The following is a 21,164-nucleotide window of genomic DNA, read 5'->3' on the forward strand; positions in this document are numbered from 1 at the left end:
TCACTATGATAATATGTACGCGTTCAGGCTGGGTCCAGCATTCACCGTATGAAGTTTGGGACAGATTGGATAATGTATGTGGGAGTTATAAGCAACTTAATTTGTTGTGGCGAGTGATGGCGAGTCATCGAACTTTGAGGCGTCGCCACGCCCACGCCCTTTGAGGTTTGAAAAAGTTTCTCCATGAATTTTTCCCCCCATGTCTTAAGAGTAGCCTGGCCAAGTTTGAAGTCTGTAGCATGAAATCTGTAGGACAAGTTCGATCTTATACAAGGTGTAGAATCGGTCAAAAATGGCACGAAAACGCACTTTCCATCCAAAATGGCCGACTTGCTGTGGACGTGGGACCATGGCGGCATGAGACTTTTTTGTGCGTCTGGGCATGATGAATGAGTGTACCGAATTTCGTCGTCCCACGCAAAACTAACCCCAATGTGTGGACCATTTTTAAGTACCCTAGGGGGCGCCACTGAGCCACTTTGCTCCGCCCACACACGATACCCTTCACATACGTACGAGGTGTTCAGGATGGACGTGTGTGCCAAGTTTCATGACGTTGTGATGATGATAAGGCTTTCAAATCACAAACACCATCACACGTTTTTCACCGCCTGACCACGCCCGAATTGTTCAGAGTTTGGAAAAGTTTCTCCATGAATATTTGCCCCCATGTCTTAAGAGTAACCTGGCTAAGTTTGAAGCTTGTAGCATTAAATCTGTAGGAGGAGTTTTATAAAATGTGAGGTGTGGCAAAAAATGACATTTCCGACCACCAGCAGGTGGCGCTATAGGAGGATGTCACTATGATAATATGTACGCGTTCAGGCTGAGTCCAGCATTCACCGTGTGAAGTTTGGGACAGATTGGATAATGAGTGTGGAAGTTATAAGCGACTTAATTCTTCATGGCGAGTCATAACTTTGAGGCGTCGCCACGACCACGCCCTTTGAGGTTTGAAAAAGTTTCTCCATGACTCTTTCCCCCCATGTCTTAAGAGTAATCTGGCCAAGTTTAAAGCTTGTAGCATTAAATCTGTAGGACGAGTTCGATCAAATGCGAGATGTGGAAAAAAAGAGATGTTTCCGACCACCAGCAGGTGGCGCTATAGGTGGATGTCGTTATGATAATATGTATGCGTTCAGGCTAGGTCCAGCATTCACCGTATGAAGTTTGGGACAGATTGGATAATGTATGTGGGAGTTATAAGCGACTTCATTTGTTGTGGCGAGTGATGGCGAGTCATCGAACTTTGAGGAGTTGCCACGCCCACGCCCTTTAAGTTTTGAAAAAGTTTCTCCATGAATTTCCCCCCCCATGTCTTAAGAGTAACCTGGCCAAGTTTGAAGTCTGTAGCATGAAATCTGTAGGACAAGTTCGATCTTAAGCAAGGCGTGGAATCGGCCAAAAATGGCACGAAAACGCACTTTCCATCCAAAATGGCCGCCTTCCTGTGTACGTGGGACCATGGCGGCCTGAGACTTTTTTGTGCGTCTTGGCATGATGAACAAGTGTACCGAATTTCGTCATCCCAAGCGAAACTAATCCTATTGCGGGGACAATTTTTAACCATCGTAGGGGGCGCTACAGAGCCAATGAGCGACTCCCAAAGATATAATGTTTAGATTCTTTCATGTCGTCGACTGGCACGTGGCGCTCGCAAAATTTCCTGAGTTTTCGCATACCTTTTGCAAAGAATAAGAAAGAAAGAAAGAAAGAAAGAAGAAAGAAAGAATAATAATAATAAACCTTACAGATACAATAGGGTCCTTGCAGTTTCACTGCTCGGTCCCTAACTAGAAAGCTGCAAGCAGCTGTGAGCGGGACCGAGGTATGCGTACGTTGGGGTGTGCGTACGTTGGGATGTGCGCACGTTGGGGCATGCGCTGGACGCTGGAGCCGCAGCTCTGCCCACACACACAATACCCTCTGCGTACGTACGAGCACATAATAAATCCAATGCGGAGGGGTTTTTGAAAATTTCTAGGGGGCGCCACTGAGCCATTTTGCTCAGCCCACACACGATACCCTTCACATACGAACGAGGTCATCAGGGTGGACGTGTGTGCCAAGTTTCATTAAGTTGCGATGATGATAAGGCTTTCAAATCACAAACGCCATCATACGATTGTCACCGCCTGGCCACGCCCACACCGTTCAGAGGTTGGAAAAGCTTCACAAGAGTTTTCTTCCCCCCTAGCTTAAGAGCAACCTGGCCAAGTTTGAAGATTTTAGCATTAAATATGTAGGAGGAGTTTGATCAAATGCGAGGTGTGAAAAAAAAAGATTTTTCCAACCACCAGCAGGTGGCGCTATGGGTGGATGTCACTATGATAATATGTACGCGTTCAGGCTGGGTCCAGCATTCACCGTATGAAGTTTGGGACAGATTGGATAATGTATGTGGGAGTTATAAGCAACTTAATTTGTTGTGGCGAGTGATGGCGAGTCATCAAACTTTGAGGCGTCGCCACGCCCACGCCCTTTGAGGTTTGAAAAAGTTTCTCCATGAATTTTTCCCCCCATGTCTTAAGAGTAACCTGGCCAAGTTTGAAGTCTGTAGCATTAAATCTGTAGGACAAGTTCGATCTTATACAAGGTGTAGAATCGGTCAAAAATGGCACGAAAACGCACTTTCCATCCAAAATGGCCGACTTCCTGTGGACGTGGGACCATGGCGGTATGAGACTTTTTTGTGCGTCTGGGCATGATGAATGAGTGTACCGAATTTCGTCGTCCCACGCAAAACTAACCCCAATGTGTGGACCATTTTTAAGTACCCTAGGGGGCGCCACTGAGCCACTTTGCTCCGCCCACACACGATACCCTTCACATACGTACGAGGTGGTCAGGATGGACGTGTGTGCCAAGTTTCATGACGTTGTGATGATGATAAGGCTTTCAAATAACAAACACCATCACACGATTTTCACCGCCTGACCACGCCCGAATTGTTCAGAGTTTGGAAAAGTTTCTCCATGAATTTTTGCCCCCATGTCTTAAGAGTAACCTGGCTAAGTTTGAAGCTTGTAGCATTAAATCTGTAGGAGGAGTTTTATAAAATGTGAGGTGTGGCAAAAAAAGACATTTCCGACCACCAGCAGGTGGCGCTATAGGAGGATGTCACTATGATAATATGTACGCGTTCAAGCTGGGTCCAGCATTCACTGTATGAAGTTTGGGACAGATTGGATAATGAGTGTGGAAGTTATAAGCGAATTAATTCTTCATGGCGAGTCATAACTTTGAGGCGTCGCCACGGCCACGCCCTTTGAGGTTTGAAAAAGTTTCTCCATGACTCTTTCCCCCCATATCTTAAGAGTAATCTGGCCAAGTTTCAAGCTTGTAGCATTAAATCTGTAGGACGAGTTCGATCAAATGCGAGATGTGGAAAAAAAGAGATGTTACCAACCCCCAGCAGGTGGCGCTATAGGTGGATGTCGTTATGATAATATGTACGCATTCAGGCTGGGTCCAGCATTCACCGTATGAAGTTTGGGACAGATTGGATAATGTATGTGGGAGTTATAAGCGACTTAATTTTTTGAGGCGAGTGATGGCGAGTCATCAAACTTTGAAGCGTCGCCACGACCACACCCTTTGAGGTTTGAAAAAGTTTCCCCATGAATTTTCCCCCCCATGTCTTAAGAGTAACCTGGCCAAGTTTGAAGTCTGTAGCATGAAATCTGTAGGACAAGTTCGATCTTAAGCAAGGCGTGGAATCGGCCAAAAATGGCACGAAAACGCACTTTCCATCCAAAATGGCCGCCTTCCTGTGTACGTGGGACCATGGCGGCCTGAGACTTTTTTGTGCGTCTTGGCATGATGAACGAGTGTACCGAATTTCGTCATCCCACGCAAAACTAACCCCAATGTGTGGACCATTTTTAAGTACCCTAGGGGGCGCCACTGAGCCACTTTGCTCCGCCCACACACGATACCCTTCACATACGTACGAGGTGGTCAGGATGGACGTGTGTGCCAAGTTTCATGACGTTGTGATGATGATAAGGCTTTCAAATAACAAACACCATCACACGATTTTCACCGCCTGACCACGCCCGAATTGTTCAGAGTTTGGAAAAGTTTCTCCATGAATTTTTGCCCCCATGTCTTAAGAGTAACCTGGCTAAGTTTGAAGCTTGTAGCATTAAATCTGTAGGAGGAGTTTTATAAAATGTGAGGTGTGGCAAAAAAAGACATTTCCGACCACCAGCAGGTGGCGCTATAGGAGGATGTCACTATGATAATATGTACGCGTTCAAGCTGGGTCCAGCATTCACTGTATGAAGTTTGGGACAGATTGGATAATGAGTGTGGAAGTTATAAGCGAATTAATTCTTCATGGCGAGTCATAACTTTGAGGCGTCGCCACGGCCACGCCCTTTGAGGTTTGAAAAAGTTTCTCCATGACTCTTTCCCCCCATATCTTAAGAGTAATCTGGCCAAGTTTCAAGCTTGTAGCATTAAATCTGTAGGACGAGTTCGATCAAATGCGAGATGTGGAAAAAAAGAGATGTTACCAACCCCCAGCAGGTGGCGCTATAGGTGGATGTCGTTATGATAATATGTACGCATTCAGGCTGGGTCCAGCATTCACCGTATGAAGTTTGGGACAGATTGGATAATGTATGTGGGAGTTATAAGCGACTTAATTTTTTGAGGCGAGTGATGGCGAGTCATCAAACTTTGAAGCGTCGCCACGACCACACCCTTTGAGGTTTGAAAAAGTTTCCCCATGAATTTTCCCCCCCATGTCTTAAGAGTAACCTGGCCAAGTTTGAAGTCTGTAGCATGAAATCTGTAGGACAAGTTCGATCTTAAGCAAGGCGTGGAATCGGTCAAAAATGGCACGAAAACGCACTTTCCATCCAAAATGGCCGCCTTCCTGTGGACGTGGGACCATGGCGGCCTGAGACTTTTTTGTGCGTCTTGGCATGATGAATGAGTGTACCGAATTTCGTCGTCCCACGCGAAACTAATCCTATTGCGGGGACAATTTTTAAGCATCGTAGGGGGCGCTACAGAGCCAATGAGCGACTCCCAAAAATATAAAGTTTAGATTCTTTCATGTCGTCGACCGGCACGTGGCGCTCGCAAAATTTCCTGAGTTTTCGCATACCTTTTGCAAAGAATAAGAAAGAAAGAAAGAATAATAATAAACCTTACAGATACAATAGGGTCCTTGCAGTTTCACTGCTCGGTCCCTAATAAACCTTACAGATACAATAGGGTCCTTGCAGTTTCACTGCTCGGTCCCTAATAAGTGAATAAATTGCCATTTTTAACATGGAGCTGAACGGGGCTTACTGTAAGCATTCAATTACAGTAGCCTACAACAACCTAGGCATCACTACACCATACTTATCTAAGTGCTGAACCACAGGTTGTAGCGAAGAAGGAGAAGCTTTTCAAATCTTTTGTCAGACAGCCCGTTTCGCTTTGGGGAGAAGACAAGCTTTCCCAGACTGAATAGCCTCTCAACAGGTGCACTAGATGGCGGAGCAGCATTGAAACGTATTGAAATTTTCTTGATGAGAGAAAATCCATTCAAAGTGTTGAATTCTTGCGATGGAAATCTTAAATAATCTTCCACCTGCCTTTCTGTTGAAGAGAATGTATCCTCCTCGTCTTCCTCAAAGGAAAAGAAGGAGTCCTCTTTAGCCAAATCTCTGTGTTGTACAGATGTGCTTGTACCTGGCTGTGGTTCCAGCTGTGGTTCTTCTAGGGCAATTTTTCGGCACTCTGCCAGCAAACTTGCCTTGGCCTTTTCCTTTAATTCTTGTGACCGCAGCCAGCGAAGCTTGAATTTGGGAAGCGTCACGGCAGCAATGACAGCCTCTTCACTGCCCAGCACATCAGCAAATCTTGTTTTGATTGCCTGAAATTATAAATGTAAATAGACACATGAAATGTTTGCATATACACACAAATTATTATTATTATTATTATTATTACATGTATAAGACTTACTGTGACTATAGCATCAGGAAGATCCCTCAACTTTTGTAGGCCATCTTTAAGGGCTTGTGTCTTCAGCATCAACATCTCCAGCGTTGGGAGTAGAGTACCATGGAAGCAATTGTCTTCTCCTTGAAGTATGTCTAAGGCAATGGTAAGGGGCTGCATCACAGTACAGTACTCCTTTATGAACTGATGCTCCCGTTCTGTGATTGCAGCCAGTCCTAATTTCAGGGAGATGGTATTGAGCTCTGCCATGGATATTTCAGAGATACGAGCCAGGGCATCGTAAAATGAGTTCCACCGTGTTGTGCAAGGTACAAGCAGCTTTTTTGAGATCACCTCATCAAGTGTTTCGGCAGCCAAAGTTGAGCGACTAGCCTTATTCCAAAGGGCGGTGCACTTTGCAACAGCACTTCTGTATGCAGCCTTTGTTTCAGGCTTTGACTGGAGCCACTTCTCAATATCTGTGCATGATATTAGATTGAGCGTGTGTGATGCACATCTATGGTGGGGGGGCAGAGTGATCAGACCATCACCATCTTGGCCATCATTTGAATGCAGAACATCATTCACATCAGTAAAGGGGACCTCATCTTCACCCTCAGAATCACTTTCAACTGGCTGATACATTTTAAATGCTTTAACAAAATTAGACCCCTTATCTGTGATTGTTGCCGTGATTTTGTCTGTAATGCCATACATTGAGTGTATGTCGTCAAGCTCGACTGCAATAGCATCATAAGTATGATGCCCCTTAAATCGTCTGCAAGCAAGGGCTGTTTTCTTTCTCTCCATAGTGTTGGGATCTATCCAGTGTGCTGTGACACCCATATAGCTTTTATTATGGGCAGTCCAAATGTCTGCTGTAGTGGATATGTACTGCAAATCATCAAAAGACTTTTTCAGTTCCACGTTCATTTTTCCGTATTCGTTGTCTATGTATGCAGCGAAAGTTTTTCGGGAAAGGGGTGTGCTCTTTTCTCTTCCACGAGATGGAATTTTTGCAACAAGAGCCCTAAACGACTCCGACTCCACAGTGGATAGGGGCAACACGTTTTCAACCACATACCTGGCGATCATTTTGTTGAGCTCAGCCTTACACACTAGTGTCTGTCCTGAAAAATCTAGCCTGGCTTGCTTAAGAGCAGTGCCTCCTCCCCCGTCTCCCTCTTCGCTGGAGCTCAAACTAGCTGCACCAGGGGCCGGGCTAGGGGGCGGGTTAGCAGCGATACCTTGAGGTGTGCCATGCGATGCTGTGAGGTGCTTCATCAAATTGGAGTTGCTCGACACAGATGCGGACAGAACTTTGTTTCCAGGGCACAGTTTACATTGCACATACACATTATTGCCTTTGACATCAACTAGTGTGAAATTATTCCGGTATTTCCAGTTGGAAAACGCAACCTTGCGGCTTGATGCTGCCATTATCTCTGGTAACAAGATAATGGACACTCCGCCCACCTAACTTTTTTAGCGAATCATGATCATGAATGCAGGTGAATGTGAGCAAATCATGATCATGCATGTAAAGGGTGAATGGGAGCATATTAAAAGCCGGCTTGGTACAGATTTATGCGGCACCGTGTTGCCATTTGCTCCTACATTTTGTCAGCACCCGGGAGCACACTGGCGCCGCAATTTATCAAAGTAACGCGTCGCGTTAATTCCCGAGTAACGGTAACGGCGATACAGTTATGGATAGAGTAATTAAGTAATTATTCCGTTACCCAAAATGTGGCTCCGTTAGTAACGCCGTTATACTCTAACGCCGTTATTCCCAGCACTGTTCCTAACTGGCAAATTATTTGGCATAGTGCATTGTACTGAAGTTGTGAACATTTTAGCCTTAGATGAAAGCAATTGTGCGCATCAGGAGAATGAATCCAAGCAAGCACAAGTTTCACGCTTTAGACTTCTCTCTTATATCAGGGAGAAATAGAAAGATTCCTGAGTAAGAGTGAGTGTGTCATAGCCCTGCAAGAAAAACAGTTGATAGATGACTAAATAAGGGTCTGTCAGAGCATTGGTGGTATAGTGGAGAGAATAGCTGCTTGCCAAGCAGTTGACCCGGGTTCGATTCCCGGCCAATGCATTTTCTGCTCCTTGAATAATTAGCTTTCAAATGTACCTTGCTATCTCTACCTCTGCTCAAAATATGGGTGGCTTGTAGGGAAAACACAGTCTCAAGCTAATGCACTCTAGCAACTCTTCAACCAAGGAAGCATTTCTTGTTATGACTCTTCAGTTAAAGTGATGGTCTTTTTTCTCATGTGCATTCTAAGTTCCTCCTCTACAAAGCAAGTGGGGAAGATTAGATTCCACAGTGCCGTACGACACAAAAAACGGGCCTCCCTCAAACTCGATCCAAGACGGACGGACGGATGGACGGCCAGCACCTGCCAGATCACCAAATGGTTCAAGTCCGCGGACAAAAACATTTTGTCCGACAATAGACCATGAAATTTCTCTTTTTCCGTATCATTCGTGGATGCCCATGTCATTTAGTGACAAATAGCATTTGTCTTTGCTGCTCAAAATGTTATTAAGCACCATGTTACACATCAAAGTATCAGAAAAACTTGATCATTCTTTTAGTTTTTAAAAGCCACAATGGTCCTAGAGCTGCTGGAAAGAGTTAAGCGAGTCCTTCTCTAAAGAGAAGTAGTAAATCTGCCGGCTGTAAAGTGTTATTTCAAATCAAGTGGTGCGCATAGGATGACTCGTTATAAACCAACGTCCTATTGAATTTGTGACAGGGCTCGATTAAATTGACATTCTTTTCATGTCACTGGAAAAACACAGCAGAAATGTCTTTGGTTTACGCTACTCACAGTGCCAAAACCTGGTACCCTCATTCCCTGACCGGGAATCGAACCCGGGCCGCTGGGGTGAGAGCACCGAATCCTAGACACTAGACCATCAGGGACCTGAAAGCAGTGCACACGGTACAGGTTGCAAGACTGTGGTAAACTCATTCCTGACTGGCAAATTATTTGGCATAGTGCATTGTACTGAAGTTGTGAACATTTTAGCCTTAGATGAAAGCAATTGTGCGCATCAGGAGAATGAATCCAAGCAAGCACAAGTTTCACGCTTTAGACTTCTCTCTTATTTCAGGGAGAAATAGAAAGATTCCTGAGTAAGAGTGAGTGTGTCATAGCCCTGCAAGAAAAACAGTTGATAGATGACTAAATAAGGGTCTGTCAGGGCATTGGTGGTATAGTGGAGAGAATAGCTGCTTGCCAAGCAGTTGACCCGGGTTCGCTTCCCGGCCAATGCATTCTCTGCTCCTTGAATAATACACTTTCAAATGTACCTTTCTATCTCTACCTCTGCTCAGAATATGGGTGACTCGTAGGGAAAACACAGTCTCAAGCTAATGCACTCTAGCAACTCTTCAACCAAGGAAGCATGTTTTGCTATGACTCTTCAGTTAAAGCACTGCTGCTCAATTTCAGCCATTTTCACAGTCATGATGGATGACAGAGTTCCATTCAGAGCCAACTTATTCCTGGTCTTGGTTTTATTGAGCCCCACCATGGAAAAAACCCTCTCTGGATCAGCATTTCAGGGCGGCAGAACTAATACCATTTGGCAATTCTAGATATCCTTGGGAATCTGCTCACACCTTTGAAAAAAATTAACCACGGAAGCCTAATTACACTCCTACATATTTTTCATTTTTCATTAAGTTGCTCATGTCAAAGGGTGTGTGCTGAATATTTAGGCCTATTACTCCAACGAACACTTTAATCGGCAGGTATTGGTCTTTTACAAAGAGTAGGAAAACTATGGTAACAATAAAAGATTAAAATAAATGAAGATATGACCTGCTGATGATTCTGACGGTTCTCTTCCACCTCCAGCTCGTTTACAACTTCTGGACGCATTCAGAGCATAATAGTTGCATTCATGGAACGCGTGCTTGCAGCTGAAAGCTATTTCAGACCTCACCCGGCAACAAGAAATTCTATTTTCTGATTGGCTGAGAAATTCCATTTTGTGATTTGCCGATGGGTTGCCAAATCAAGACAGCTGTACCAGAGCTATAGTTCTGAGCTGTACAAGCGCACAGTAACCTGCCAGTGATTCGTTTATAGTATAGGCCATTAGAATTTCTGTGCGACGAAGTTGATCATTTCTCAGCGTGAGAAATGGCATGTGTGGCATGTGAGCGTGTGAACTTGTTGAAATGCGTGTCTCACGCTCATTGCGTGAGACTTGAGAGCCCTGATAAAGTATTTTTATGAGCCCTGGATAGTAGCATTTTTGAACAGGGAAACATAACATCCTGTATTAATGTTAAGACCTTTATTTTATAAGCAAGGCAGGAAGTGGTTCTGTGGTTGACCTGGAATTGAAGGTGAGGATTAAAGGTTAAAGGAGCCAGCCAATGTTGAACGCCACGTGTGGTTCTTTTGTTTTCTTCAGTAAATAAAGTCAAGACGACCCTCGGTTACATTTTCAACTTTTTTATTAAATCATCTATAAAATACATGGCTAACATCATCTTATATACATTTTAAAGGAGCATTTTTACTTTTTATAATATTAAGGGGCTTTGGTAAAGGAAAGAAAATCTTTATGAAATACAAAAAATCTGGGTTTTACATTCATATATTTACATTTATGTATGAAATATTTTCTGAATAATACTATGTTATTGACCAGAAAGCAAACTCGTGTGTTGGTGTGTGTTCCTGCAGATCTTTCAGTCAAACCTGCAGCTGATTGGTAAGATAAGAAAGCTGGGAAAGCCTTGGCAAAATAAAAGAACGTTCATTTTTAAACGAATTTTACTAAGTGTACTCAGGAAAAAAGTTTTAGTGTATTTCTAAAATATACCCTGTATGTCACAGCCTGTGGGTTTTTGCTTCTATTTGTGATACTTGGTCATTTTGATTTCAGGAATCTGGGTTAGTTCCGTTTGGCTCATGCTGGATCTCTGTTTCGTGTCCTTTTGTCTTCTTCCATTTACTCAGTTATACTCTTGTTTTCTGCTCAGCCTGTAAAACTGGCTTAAGTTAGCCAAAGACCACCACCTGTCCTGTGTTAATCATCAGCCTCCTCAATATGAATGCTCTCAGTTTCCTTTTTTCATAGCCAGACCCTCATTGTTGTTGTTCCCTTCTTGTGAGTTTGTTGTCAGTTTTGTGTTCCAGCTCTGCTCGATGTCTAGTTTTGTCTGAAGTTTTCATTTTTGGGGATATCCTGTTTTGCATTAAAAGTACGCATTTGTCATACTGTCCCGTGATTTAGTACAACAAATAGATCTTTCGAGAGTATAAATCATGTTATTATGTACTGTAAGAGTACCTCTGGTGTGAGAGCAGTAAACTTTAAGGTAACTACTAGTTATGTTTAGGTTTTATTTTGTACTGTAGCTATACATACTGTGAGCTACACCACAGCTGACTGCTTATACCTCATTATATAGTCATATACTGTATACATAGACAGCTTTGGAATTGCCCTTGAGTATAATCCAGGGTTTTATACCTGAAGCTATGCCATAAATCCACTATCAGTGGACTACACATACGAATTCACAGACCGACTTGGAATTATTAGGAAGTTTATTTCTAAGAGTTCTGTGTTGAAGCAGTGCTGCACACTTAGAAGACGGTACATTGGGTTTAATTCATTTTCATTTTCAATTCATTTTTATTTATATAGCGCCAAATACAACAAATGTCATCTCAAGGCACTTAGATAATAAAGTCCAATTCAAGCCAATTGGAATTCAATTAATTGTAATCATAATTATTCATAAAATAATCCAATTCGTTCATATAGAGCCAATTCAAAAACAATTTCCTAGCTAAGGAAACCAACAGATTGAACTGAAAACTTTTTGTTTTTTGGTCCAATCTCCCGTCCTGAGCGTGCCTGAGGCGACTGTGGAGAGAAACGACTCCCTTTTAACAGGAAGAAACCTCTGGCAGAACCAGACTCAGGAAGGGTGGCCATCCGCCTCGACCAGCTGGGGTTTGAGAAGACAGAGAGGGGGGGGGGGGGGGGGCACTGTAACACCATTCAAAGGATATCTGTTGGAACAGGGAAACACGAGTTAATGACCACAATAATGTCACATATACATAAAGAGAGTAAAGTGAGGAAAGGTGTGACAGATGAGGCCCCACAGCAGTCTGGGCCTATAGCAGCTTAACTATGGGATGTTTCAGGATCACCTGAGCCATTCCTAACTATAAGCTTTATAAAAAAAGAAAGTTTTAAGCCTGGTCTTAAAAGTGGAAAGGGTGTCTGCTTCCCGGACATTTACTGGCAGCTTATTCCACAAGAGAGGGGCCTGATAACTGAAGGCTCTGCCTCCCATTCTACTTTTAGAAACTCTGGGAACCTCAAGTAAACCTGCAGTTTGGGAACGAAGTGCTCTGTTAGGAAAATATCTTACAATGAGATCTTTAAGATATGATGGAGCTCGGTCATTAAGAGCTTTATATGTTAGGAGAAGAATCTTAAATTCTATTCTGAATTTAACAGGGAGCCAATGAAGAGAAGCTAAAACTGGAGAAATATGATCTCTCCTGTTAGTTCTCATCAGAACTCTGGCTGCAGCATTTTGGATCAGCTGAAGGCTTTTCAGAGAATATGTGGGACAGCCCAATAATAAAGAATTACAGTAGTCCAATCTTGAAGTAACAAATGCATGGACTAGTTTTTCTGCATCACTCTGAGACAAGATGTTCCTGATTTTAACAATATTACGAAGATGAAAGAAGGCAGTCCTAGAAACCTGTTTTATATGCAAGTCAAATGATAAGTTCTGGTCAAAAATAACTCCAAGGTTCCTCACTGTAGAACTAGAAGCCAAGGAAATACCATCTAGAGTAACTATATAGCTAGACAATTTCTCCCTGAAGCGCTCAGGTCCAAAGATAAGGACTTCAGTTTTGTCTGAATTTAGCAGCAGACAGTTCTGAGTCATCCAGGTCTTTATGTCTTTAAGACATGCTTGTAGTCTGACCGACCTATTGGGTTCATCTGGTTTTATAGATACCTCCTTGAACAGTCTGGTTGGGATTGGGTCTAAAACACAAGTTGATGGTTTAGAAGAGACTATTGCTGTTGTTAGTTTAGAGAGATCTACTGGGCAGAAGCCGTCTAAATACAAATCAGGTTCTAAAGATACTTCTAAAGCTGCTGTACTTGATGATACATCACTGATAATAGTGGGAAGGACTCCATCAATCTTCTCTCTGATAGAAACAATTTTATTGATAAAAAAGCTCATGAAATCATCACTGCTGAGAGTTAAAGGAATAACTGGCTCAGCAGAGCTCGGACTCTTAGTCAGACTGGCTACAGCGCTGAAAAGAAACCTGGGATTATTCTTATTCTCTTCTATCAATGATGAATAATAAGCAGTTCTAGCTTTACGAAGGGCTTTCTTATACATTGTTAAACTATCTTTCCAGACTAACTGAGACTCTTCTAAATTAGAGGAACGCCACTGTCTCTCCAGCTTTCTTGCAGTCTGCTTTAAAGCACGCAGCTGTGAATTATACCAAGGAGCCAACCTCTTCTGACTGATTACCTTCCTTTTCAGAGGGGCAACATTGCCCAGTGCTGTAAGCATTGAAACTATAGTGCTGTCAACAAGAGAGTCAAGTGTTGCTGGAGTAAAATTTAGGTAGTCGTCCTCTGTCATATCTGCACATGGCAGTGAAGAAAAGGATGATGGAATTAACTCTTTAAATCTGGTTACAGCATCCTCTGATAGACACCTTCTATATGTAAATTTCTTCTCAGAAACTGTATAGTCAAGTAATGTAAACTCAAAGGTTATCAGAAAATGGTCAGATAAGACAGGGTTATGAGGGAACACTGTTAACTGTTCACTCTCAATGCCATAAGTCAACACAAGATCAAGGGTGTGATTAAGGCAGTGAGTCGCTCTGTGAACCCTCTGAGAAAATCCAATAGAGTCCAATATAGAATTAAAGTTCATATTCAGGCTGTCATTTTCAACATCTACATGATTATCAAAGTCACCCACTACAATGACTTTATCTGTACTCAGCACTAACTGGGATAAAAACTCTGAGAATTCAGACAGAAACTCAGAATAAGGGCCAGGTGGTCGATACACAACAACAAACACAAGAGGTTTCTGGGATTTCCACCTTGCGTGGGAAAAACTGAGAATCAGAGATTCAAAAGAGCTCAAACTAATCTTGGGTCTGGGACTGATTAGTAAGGCCTATTTCAGACCAGGGCGGCAAAGCGTGGCGGAACGGAAGCGATTTTCACCGGCGGAGGTGAAAATACATGGAAACAGATCTGTCCTTGCACACCGACGCGGCGGTAGTCGGGCGGTAGCGGCGCGGAGACGCCTCCGTCTCGCGCTGCTTTTGGAAAATGGAACTCGAGCGGACTTTGGACGGCAGCGGCCGGCGGCGGCCGGCGGTGTCCCGTTGAAATGAATGGGGAATGCAGACAGGGCTGGAGCAGAACTACCGCGGCCGCGGACTGTCCGGTGTGAAAAGCCAAGTTGAACACACCGCCTGATAACCGGCGTAAGACTGCCGTCGTTTCGCTGCCGCCACGCCACGCTCTGGTCTGAAATCGGCCTAACCCTGATCTGAAGATAGCTGCCACTCCTCCTCCTCTGCCTGTGGTTCCAGGAACGTGAACATTTAAACAGTCAGAGGGAGTTGCTTCATTAATGCTAACATGATCCTCCTGCTGCAGCTAGGTTTCTGTAAGACAAAATATATCAATATGATGATCACAAATCAACTCATTCACTAACAGAGACTTGGAAAGGACAGATCTGATATTCAGCAAACCACATTTAATAGTTTGATGTTTTTGTTCAGTTAAAGTTTTTGTTTTAATTTCTTTTTGCACAAGAGGATTTGCTCCTTTTGTGTTAATTGATTGGGTGGGTAGCAGCAGGTGGGAAGCTGCAGAGAAGTGTGTAAGACTACAACTCTGCATCCTGGTCTGAGCCCTGGGTTGTCATGTTTTAGGGTGGCAAATAAATTCGTCCATATTTCTAGAAATGAGAGCTGCTCCTTCCAAAGTGGGATGGATGCCGTCTCTCCTCATCAGACCAGGTTTTCTCCAGAAAGATTGCCAATTATCTCTGTAGCCCACGTTGTTTGCTGGACACCATCTAGACAACCAATGATTGTAGGACGACATGCGGCTAAACATGTCATCACTGGTCAGATTTTTTACTCTGAGCTGGATTTTATCCAACATATTAGAAATGTAACAAATAGAATGAAATAGAAATGTAAGACAGGATTTTATCATCTTAAAAATATTGCCAGAGTTCACCCATTTCTCTCTCTTGCCAGCACGGAGGTGCTGATGCATGCTTTTATTTCTAGTAGAATAGATTATTGCAATGCCCTGCTCTCTGGTCTTCCCAAAAAAAAGTATTTCTTACCGACAATTACTACAGAATCAGCTGCACGTGTGCTGACGAGGACCAGAGGCCGGGAACACATGACACCAGGTTTAAAACCGCTGCATTGGCTCCCTGTCCGTTTGATTTGAAGGTTCTTTCAGTTGTTTATAAATGTCTTAATGGTCTTGTTTTTCTGATCTGCTTTTAAATTATTGGCCCTCGCGGACCCTGACGTCCTCTGGTACCGGCCTTTTAGTTGTTCCTAAAGTTGGAACAAAAACTTATGTTGAGACATCGTTCCATTATTATGGACCTGCCAGAGAACCTCAGGGCTGCAGAGACTGTTGTTTTTAAAAAGAGGCTCAATACCTACCTTTTTTAGTTAAGCTGACAGCTGAATTTTATTTCATTTATTAATTTGGGTTTAGTTTACTTTCATCCATTATTTTAAACAGGGCTGGGCGAGTCAACTTGTTATCGCATTAACTCATTCATTAGACACCGAGAGGTGGAGGTGTCGATCACATTATACCTCAAATAAAATTATATCCAAGACTTGCGGAAAGAAGTAGAATTATTTAAAAGTGAATAAAGCTGTAAGCAGCAGGAGGAAGCAGAGACGTCTGCACTCTTCAGAAGCAGGAAGTAAAAACCATTGCAGGCGCCTACATCTTCATCACCATTTAAAAAGGAGTTGTGGCATAATATTTTACTTTCAGATGACTCCACGAGCCAAACTAATACAGAGACAGCTGTACACAGTTTTAGCTTCAACAGTCACTGCTCCTCCCCATGTGGAGAAGAGGCATTGCAGCTCAATTCCTTGATTAAGGACATTACTACTTTGTTATGGCTGGGGGTGGTGTTACTTGGCTGAAAACTGGATAGGACCCTGCTGGCAACTGGCTGTACAGAGCCATCATTTTGAGTAGCTGCATCTATAAGAATATGCAGCTCCAAATAGTTCCCTCCAAATTAAATCCATTTCCAAACATGAAGATATTTCTCCCTGGTTCCCTTCCTTAGGCCTTCGACAGCCACCCTTCCATCGAGACAAATAAATAAATTATTTGGAGCCAAAGAATTGGTTTCAGCAGCACACATTGTACAATACCACTGTTTTATTTAAAAAGAGGTTCAGGCTGGCAAGTTAGACAGCTTCATGACAGCCGCCTTAGACGACAGCTTCTTCCGTCGGATTGGCGGCGGCGACCGCCACTGCAGCTTCTTCCGTCGGATTGGCGACTGCCACTGCTGCGGCAGCTTCTTCCGTCGGATTGGCGACCGCCACTGCAGCTTCTTCCGTCGGATTGGCGACCGCCACTGCAGCTTCTTCCGTCGGATTGGCGACCGCCACTGCAGCTTCTTCCGTCGGATTGGCGACCGCCACTGCAGCTTCTTCCGTCGGATTGGCGACCGCCACTGCAGCTTCTTCCGTCGGATTGGCGACCGCCACTGCAGCTTCTTCCGTCGGATTGGCGACCGCCACTGCAGCTTCTTCCGTCGGATTGGCGACCGCCACTGCTGCGGCAGCTTCTTCCGTCGGATTGGCGACCGCCACTGCTGCGGCAGCTTCTTCCGTCGGATTGGCGACCGCCACTGCTGCGGCAGCTTCTTCCGTCGGATTGGCGACCGCCACTGCTGCGGCAGCTTCTTCCGTCGGATTGGCGACCGCCACTGCTGCGGCAGCAGGTTCCGTCGGATTGGCGGCCGCCACTGCTGCGGCAGGTTCCGTCGGATTGGCGGCCGCCACTGCTGCGGCAGGTTCCGTCGGATTGGCGGCCGCCACTGCTGCGGCAGGTTCTGTCGGATTGGCGGCCGCCACTGCTGCGGCAGGTTCTGTCGGATTGGCGGCGACAGCCAGAGAAACATTCACTTCTCTTTTAGCCTTCAGATTTACTTGTGAGATTTCAGCTTGCTTGTATTTCATGTTGCCAATGGATGCAGCAGCTTTAACTTCTTTGCTTTCCATTAAGACTGCAAAGAAGTTCAAAAGTGGATTAAGAAATATAGACAAGTTAGCCATAAACAGAAAATGCAAATACTTCAGACCTGCCCCAATAGATGGCCTTAAACTCAGTTTAGTTGCTTTTCTTGCAGTGTGACAAAGCTTTAAAGGGCTTTACCATATCCTGACACGTACTATACAACTATGCAGAAGCCAAGTAAACAGCTGCAGATTGAAACAGGTCACTGTTCAGACAGAAGTCTTCTGAAAACCATTTTCCAGTCAATGCTCAAACGCAGTTTATAAAGTTTCACCACCCAAGGAAGACTCAAACTCAATATGCATACCTTCTTTTGAGTTCTTCCCCAACATGGAATCCATTGGCTGGACAAGTTCAAGGGGTTTCCTTGAAGACAAGTCTATGACACAAAAGGCATCGAGTTACTATGAAATCCTACAGCTTTAAAACATTTCTTACAGCTGTCCTTACCGCTTTGCTTTTTCTGAACCTCACTGGCAGCTCCATGATTCATCCCAACTATTGGCCAACATGATCCTATGGAGAGAGCATATTTTTGCACAAATGCTAATCGTGAGACAGAACAACAGACACAATCCAGTTTTAGGACTTAACACCAAAAAGAGCAGACAAAACGCAAAACCTTTGGCCAGCCAAGCCGTCAGCACAGAAATCAGCAGGACTCCAACAGCTCCCATTGTTCCAGTCAGCAAACAACATCCCAACCCACCTGTGAGGTTTAAATCAGCTCCTCGTGGAGGTGACACAGCTGTTGCTCATCAGGTATAATTAGATTTAGAAGATTCAGGGCTCATTCAGATAATAGTGAATTAAAAATACCAAAAGTGGATTTAAATAGTAGTATTGAGGATTTTAATCTTTATATATGTAATGCTATTGTAGAAGTGGCTAGTCAAAGTATAAGGATAAAAGGTGGGAAAAAGGAAAGGAAGTTGGTACCATGGTGGACATTAGAATGTACTGCAGCTATTGAAGAAACAAAATAAAGCCTTTAAAGTATTAAAAAGAAATCATAGCCCTCAGAATTTGAATGAATACAAAAAATTGCAAGTGAAGGTAAGAAGAACTGTTAAAAGTGATTAAAAGAATGAAAGGAATTAAAAGAGTGAATGGATGTCCAATATTAAATAATGGAGAAACAACAGCAGTGAAAAATAAAGATAAGGCAGAGATGTTGAGAAAAGTGTTTGTTAGAATTCATAGTTCTGAAAATATCAGTGTAGTAGGGCAAGAAAAGACAATTCTGGAAAATAAGGAGTTATTGGAGAAAATGGTCTAATCAAAAGATTTATTGAATATGTCATTTACAATAATGGAATTGAATAGGGCAGTTTAAAAATATAAATTATCAGCTCCAGGAAAGATCAGATTTGTTATGGAATGATAAGTAATTTAAGTGAATTTTCTAAAAATATTTGATTGGAATTGTATAATAGAATTTGGGAGGAGCGAGAATTACCAAAAAGTTGGAAAGAAGCTGTGGTTATACCAATTAGAAAGCCAGGAAAAGATGAATCAAAACCAAAAATAAAAAATGATAGACCAAGAGCTTTAACATCCAATATATGTAAAATAATGGAGAGAATGATAAATGAAAGATTGTTATATTATATAGAAAGTAAATGACTTATATCAAATTATCAAAGTGGATTTAGGAGAGGGAGGAGTACAATGGATCCAGTAATATGTCTAGAGAATGAAATAAGAAAGGCTCAAGTAAATAAAGAGAGTGTTGTAGCAGTATTTTTTTATATTGAAGGAGCGTATGATATGATGTGGAGAGAAGGGTTATTAGTTAAAATTAGAAGAATGGGTATAAATGGTTGTATGTTTAAATGGATTAAAAAAAATTTAGAATGAAGAAAAATACAAGTGAGAATAGGGAAGGAATATTCTGAGAATTTTAACATAGAAAGCACAGTAAGTCCATTATTATTTTCTGTGATATGTTTAAGGCCTCTCACCAGAAGAGCACCTAAAAGATTTCTGAGGAGTGTGGACATAAATCCCGCCACATTTTACCTGGAAAGCAAGCCCTTTATAATTTGACCTCATTTGCCTTCCACATTTGGGTATATACTGAAGAGATTGTAATAACCCCAACCCTAAATTTGACTTGTCCTAAGTGCAATTGCTTTTGTTTCGCCCAATTTTAAATCAAACAACCTCAAACATCCCTACATGAAACCACATTTAGATAATAATGATTCTATTTTTGTGAAAGGGGGATGAATTCATACCCTCTGTACACATAGCCTAGCTTTACATTAACCTGTTTTATTAATGTTTGCAGATGACTAAGACAGGGAAACCTGATGCTTACTGGAGGGACATCTGTGTAAAATATGCCCAGGGACAATACCACTTCTCTACTGGCAAACTTCCAGGGGCCAAGAAGTGGAAAAGAGCCCTGGAGAAAATTGATGCTTGTCCCCTGCAGAACCACACAAAGGATCTGTTCGGGGGAATTAGCCTTCTGTGCTCCTGTGGGTTCCACAAGGTAGGTGAAATGATTTACTAAGTCCTGATAAGCTACTGCAGCATGTGGATTTATTTATTGAACAATATATATCTGCACAATTCTGGAGAAAACTGTGGGTGTAGGATTCTGAGTTGCATGTAGCATGGCCCTCTTTTTGTAACCCCCCCCCCAGCCAGCACATCTGTCATTAGCCGCTGGCTCCAGTAAGGCAGCAGAGGTTCAGATGGAGGCAGGTCGAGTCCGAGTCAGCGCAGAGGTAGGGAGAGGAGACACAGAGACAGGGAGAGGAGACACAGAGGCAGGGAGAGAAGACACAGAGACAGGGAGAGGAGACACAGAGGCAGGGAGAGGAGACACAGAGGCAGGGAGAGGAGACACAGAGACAGGGAGAGGAGACACAGAGGCAGGGAGAGCAGACATGGTGACACGACAAACTAAGCAACACTGATTGACCAGAGTATTACGTCCCCTCCTCCTCTCTTCCTTAGGCTACCTGCTACTCAGAGGACATGCATTTCTGTTGTGGGATGATTGTGCTACTCATGGAGGAGATGGATGTGTATGCATGTCCTTTCTTCATTTTTGTGTTTATACTGGTTACAGGCGAGCGCATAGGAGTGGAATATTTATTGGCCCAGACCAACAGAGGTGACCTCCTGGCTCCATCGCAGGTCCCTGAAGTCCCCTCGCAGGTGCTGGAGGAGGAGGAGGAGCCGGATGACACCATCAGCACGCCTGACATTGTGGGCCAGTCAGCTGCGATAGTGGCTGGTGATCCTCTGAGTGCTGTGATGGGTGACGCTGAACCCGGACCCCTCGTCACAGAGCTCAATAACACTTTCTGTAACACCTTACTCTAAAACATAATATTTAACTGAAGTAAATGTGGTTACATTTTAATAAGATAAATGAATGTAAAATCAACATGGCTCACATATTAGAAACAAGAGTGTACATTTATTTGCTTGGTTATTCTTTTTCTCACTTTTTAGACCAGTCAATGTGACTGGAGAGGTGTTGCAGGGTGGGAGGCAGTTGATGCCCTAGCATCCTACCTACTAGACTTGAATCGCACCATCACAGCCTTGTCAGCCAAGGAGGAGAAGGAAATAGTCCACCTCTACACAGCTCTCCATGCCATGGACAAGAAGCCTTCAAGGTACAAAATAGTAATTATTTTGTGCACCAGAATTAAACATACACTCCATGGGCTGAATGAAGAATATGGATGTCTCTTTCACCATTTAGCTACACCCATAAGGCTAGGAAGAATGCGCGGGCATCAGGAGGACCGTGGAGAGCACCGAGGAAGCCGAGTGGCTCTGCTCCTGGACAGCAGGCGGCAGAGAGG

At 43.4% G+C, this 21,164-nt stretch overlaps 1 non-coding gene across 1 annotated transcript; it reads left to right on the forward strand.

Moving 5' to 3' along the window:
- Nucleotides 1-7,981: 7,981 nt before the first annotated feature.
- On the forward strand, nt 7,982-8,053 carry trnag-gcc (transfer RNA glycine (anticodon GCC)). Its single transcript has one exon. It is a non-coding gene; the product is annotated as a tRNA-Gly (tRNA).
- Nucleotides 8,054-21,164: the final 13,111 nt, after the last annotated feature.

The sequence above is a fragment of the Odontesthes bonariensis genome, chromosome 8, assembly GCF_027942865.1.
Source record: "Odontesthes bonariensis isolate fOdoBon6 chromosome 8, fOdoBon6.hap1, whole genome shotgun sequence".
NCBI classification, from domain to species: domain Eukaryota; kingdom Metazoa; phylum Chordata; class Actinopteri; order Atheriniformes; family Atherinopsidae; genus Odontesthes; species Odontesthes bonariensis.